This window comes from Apis florea, unplaced genomic scaffold (genome assembly GCF_048593485.1).
Source record: "Apis florea isolate Af1SG1 unplaced genomic scaffold, ASM4859348v1 contig_2272_pilon, whole genome shotgun sequence".
In the NCBI taxonomy this organism is placed as follows: domain Eukaryota; kingdom Metazoa; phylum Arthropoda; class Insecta; order Hymenoptera; family Apidae; genus Apis; species Apis florea.
The window spans coordinates 1,129,698-1,135,042 of NW_028256549.1; the positions used below are offsets into that span (position 1 = coordinate 1,129,698).

Consider the following 5,345-nt stretch of genomic DNA (forward strand, 5'->3'; position numbering starts at 1 on the left):
TGCCTCGAATAGCTTGAGAGGAACGTTCGCAACGTTGAAAATGAATAAAACTTTTGATCTCGGCATCTTACACAATTCAAATTTGTATATTTCTATCGTTCTACCGAGACTTCGATTACATTCGTCACATCGATTCGCGCGTTAATGAAAACGTTTAATTGTCGATCGAGGCAAACAGCCTTGCCAACTCACGATAATTTCCTGTACAATAATTGTGGTTTACATTATTTCCTGGCTTTACACAGGAAATGAACGCGGATGGATGGATAATAAAGTGTACTCTTACGTCGATAAGTGGCTGATATCATTGGCCCATTGACAGAGTAACTGTATCATCTATTTAGGTTTATCACAGTGATCCAAATCTATTGAATACCTCTTATAACCGCTGTGAGACGTCTGAGATATTGAAAACTGGAGGAGGGCGCTACTGGCGCTGGTAGCCGTTGTTCTTAAAATTACAAGATTAAATTTTTCCAATCTTTAAACTCGATTACGAATGAAAGTGTTGAAACAATTACCGTGTGTGTATATATATATATTGTATCCAAACGAGATTCACGAGGTTTAGATTCAGGTGATAAATAGGACGGAAACGGCGGTGAGGTTATTTATGTATACGGTTAAGAGAGGTTAGATTGGCAAAAGGCTGGAAGGTGCATAAGTATTCTGGCCCGGAGGGTTGTCAAGATACTTGGAAGCACGGAAGTTTGACGAAGGTTGGTCGTCGGATGGTATAATAAATCTTATTATCTTGGCGAATCCGGTTTGCCACGAGTATATACGTACTTGGTGCTATGAACTTTGCTTCGGTTTATACAAAGGAATATTTCTCGTGACACGGGCGGAAAGAAGAGATTCGATGTATTTACGATCGTTCCGAGTGTTCCAACCTTCGATTTCGCGACACGAGTTTGTTAATTAAGGAAATTTTCTTGTATACGGATCGAATACAAAGTTGCAACGAATTTTGTGGGACACGAGTTCACGGATCGATGGAATTTCCTTGAGGAATAATAAATATTAATCGTTATTCGGGAGAAACGTAGCTGGATATGTGTTGTTCGGTGATATGTGACTTGGTGTTAATATACGAATTGAAAATTAGAGGCAGAACAAACAGGTAACATTAGCGAGGAATAAACGAGAAAATACGATATCGTAAATATAAAATTAATCGGTAATCAATTCGAGATAGGTTAAAAGCATTTTCGTTTCCATCCGTGCAGGATTGAAACGACGTTTGATGTATTTCATTACAGAAATTTTGATGGAGACGATAAACACTTTCGACGATTCTTTGTGTGCATGCACATACACGAGCACAGGTGTAGAGTTGTTTGGTAGAGGAAAATGAAATATGTATGTACAATGTCCTATCCCACACGATTATTTGGTTACTTGAAACAAAGTTGTTAGTTGTTGTGTGTGGGTGATGTGATCGTTTCAGTTGCGAAATTTTGTTATACGTTTGATGTTATGAAATATAAATATCGATGTTGATAGTAGTACATCATACATATATACTTTCGAGACAAATTTTCTGAAAGATTTTACCGATGCAATTAGAAAAGACGAGAACGAAAAAAATTAAACAAAGATCAAAATAGTTCAATCTGTATGCTTGAATAACACCGTTTGAACAATTTCTATCTAATTTGAACTCTGCCTTGACTCTCCAACACGGATAAATCGTTTGAAACTATAATTGGATCTCCTGTTTATTATTCTTAATTGTGTTCGCGGTTACTTACATACACGGAATATGGAATTAGATATAGATTCTCGCCAAGTTATTACGAAGTTCGCTTTATTGTTATACGATTTTGAAGTGAAAATAATTATTACGAGGTAATTTAACATCGTAACGAGTTTGAGACTTTTCCAGAGATTGTGTTCAAGATTTTGATAATAAAGCTTTAAAGGCGTGTTTCCCTGCACGTTTATAACTCCTATAGTACGATTTTCTCAGGCAAGTTATTCGAACGGGTGACAAATTGGAATTGGAAAGAAGAAAGAATTTCTTTTTCTTTATATTTTTTAATATTAATTTCCATCTCAAAAAATTTATGCAATTATATTATGTGAACACAATCGATGAAAGAAACATCGTGGTGAAAGGTTGACAAATGAAAAGTGGCAAAGTGGAAAAGAACAGAAAGTGAAAAATACTTTTTTTTTTTTTTTTTTTATAAAAAACGAATTAATCTACAAAGTTTCCACGAAAATTTTAAACAATATATTTTTAACTTTTCTCGTGTATATCTTCCTTCGTGTGAAATACTTTCAAGATAATTTATTCACGAAATATGTTCACGAATATAATTGCTCGATATCCGTGAATATTTTGAAGCTTAAAAAAGACAATTATAGATTTAACTTAAACGAAATAACATGCCCCGTCGTGCAATTGATGTTTTAAATAATATATTACTTTCAATCAGAAAATATTTCAACGGACGATATAGCGTATATTTCTATTATAATTTCAATCTTTCTTTTTTTTCTCCTTTTTAATTATTTCCACGTCTTCTTAATAACCACGACTCTTTCTTTTTCCGTTAAACTTGCGTATAAGCGATAAACTTGTTGTTGATCTACGTAGTTTGATTTTCATTTAAAAAAATTCAAACTGAGCTCCGTTGAACTACCGCTGCATCCATAAAAATGAAAATAAAATCTTTCGAGAGGATATTTTTTTTTTTTTTAACAAATTATTATTATTCCGTGATAATGCAACGTGTCGTCTGTACGAATATTCATTAGATTCTTCTTTTTCATCGACATCGACGAATCAAACAGATCTCCCCGTTTCCTTTTCAATTTATTTCGAAATAACCGATACTTTGTTCGAATGTTTATTCATTATTCATATCGATTTTACCGTCGTTGTTGCACAATCTTTCTTACGTACGTATAATTCCATCCAGATCGTATAACGCGAAACGTGAAGGAGAATATTCTCGAGTTGGAGATTAAAAATTTTACAGTTTGTTTCTTGCGTTTCAATCATTTTTCACACGAAAGGAAAAAGTGTCGATCTCCTCCTTGGGTCGCGCGATGTTTTTACGGAAAAATAGAGAAAAACGTTTTCTCGATGAACGAAATTTTCGAGAGTACATCGAATGAAACTTATCCTTATCGATCAATATCGAGTCACCTCCTTGTAACGAATTAGGCTTTATCTTGTGAAATTGGAACCTCTACAACTTTCCTTTCAACTTTTAATCCGGATACGATAATTTGGACGAGGCTTTCGTCCTCAGAAGGGGGACGAAATCTGGAAGAAATCTCGTATCGTCTTGAAACTCGTGTCCACTTTAAGTTACCTCGTCTCGTGTCGTTTCCTCGAGGGGGATGCCAAGGGCGTTCGTGATTCTCTCCTCCGGTTGATTGCTAATTAAGATTATTACGGACAACCGATTGATGTGTGTGTATATGTTGGGGGAATCGGGTTACGGGTTAAAATTTAATTCAAGTTAATTGTTCATCGTTGGATGGATGGATGGTAAAACACGCGTGTATTTGTATATCAGTTTATCGCCATCCATCAAAACGTCCGTGCGTTGATATTTTGGCTTATTACAAATTTATTCGAAGATCGTTTCGAGTTTACGCGCTCGTTTTACGGCCAATTTTTGGTGGTGGCGATTTAACAGAGATCTAAGATCGTTCTAAAGTTCACGATATCCGCGTAACGAATTTTGGTTAGCTGGAATAATTCTCGTCAAAATTAAAATAAAATACTTGGAAATTATGGAAATTGGATTTTTAGATTATTTTATCGATATCGTTTACGAACGATTCTTTTGACTTCTCTTCGTTCCTTACAAGTTGATTATTCGGTGTAATTCGTTCATCATTCTCTCTCTTTTATATATATTTCTGTATGATGATCGTAGAAAGTAAGTAATTTACAATTACGATTCGCAGTTATTTTCTCCTGAATACGAACAGGTTATTATCGATGTATTTACAAAATTTATAACTTATAATTCTCGTGGAACTTTAAAGTTAAAATAAAATTCGTACTGGAAATTATGGAAATTTGGATTTTTAAATTATTTTATCGATATCTACGAACGATTCTTTCACTTCTCTTCGTTCCTTACAAATTGATTATTCGGTGTTCATCATTCTCTCTATTTTATATATATTTCTGTATGATGATCGTAGAATGTAAGTAATTTACAATCACGATTCGCAGTTTTAATTTCAAATATTTTATTATTTTCTAGGAACAGATCGATGATGTATTTATATAAAATTCGAAAGTCAAAGTATCGTCGTAATCTGGATCAACAACAGTAATCCTTCCAGACAGAGAGAAAAAAATAGCGTTGGATTGGTCGACTTTTTTCTACTCTCTCATTTTTCCTTTTTTCTTTTATCTCTTATTAATGATTAAACACGTTTAGAGGAGAATAAAATCGCGTGATTTATCGCCATCCCCGAAACGAGTTCTACTAAAAATTAACGTAGAATAGAATTTATAGGGAAAGATAAAACTTTGGATTCTGGAAATACATTCGAAGCACACTTTTATTAAAAGAAACGTTGACACGATGTATCTGCGAGAGTTTACACGTATATAAATATAACGATAAATGCCAAATAGTTTTTTGTTTTTTCCTCTTCTTTTTTTTATTTCAAGTTACACAACTAATGGAAGGAAGTTAAAATTTTTTTAGAGCAGCTTTGGAGAATGTCACGAACGAGGTGGCGTAAAATCGTATTTTATACGATTGTTGTATACCACCGTAAAAAAAAAAAAAAAAAAAAAAAAACGTAAAATAATACCGTAAGATAAAAGCATCTATCGTCCAAAGAACTCACGAAACTACTAGCCGTGTAAATACATCGGTATTTACGATCTACATTTTACTTCTACTACTCTTGTTTCTCTTGTACAGCATCCCTAAAAGTAGACTGTCTCTACGTTTTCTTTTTTTTTACTTCCTCGGATCATCTCATCAATTCGAAGTAATTCTCGTGGTTTCAAAATTGCGCGCGCAAAAGAAACACGGAAATTTCGCTTCCCCTCGAAAAAATTGGAGAAAAAATTTCGACGAATCTGCCCTCTCATCCAGCAGAGGAAAAATTAATTGGAACATATACAAAAATATAGCACGTGTACATTCTTTCATGGTTTCATTTTTAATTGTTGGAATTGATCGATTCCAATATAATATTTAGGATAACATTTTCACGAATGAAGGGGACGATTGTCCTCTTATTTACATCGATTGATTTTTATTCTCTCTTCGTATATTCAGAAATTTCATCGACTCTATTTAAATTTAATACTTGCTATTTTATTAAAAAAATCTTTCGTTAAATTACGA

The 5,345-nt window shown here is 33.7% G+C and overlaps 1 long non-coding RNA gene across 1 annotated transcript; it reads left to right on the forward strand.

Annotated features, from left to right (window-relative positions):
- The first annotated feature begins 416 nt into the window (after positions 1–416).
- LOC147658377 (uncharacterized) lies at positions 417–4,617 on the forward strand. Its single transcript, XR_015295220.1, has 2 exons — positions 417–719; positions 4,239–4,617. It is a non-coding gene; the product is annotated as an uncharacterized LOC147658377 (long non-coding RNA).
- Positions 4,618–5,345: the final 728 nt, after the last annotated feature.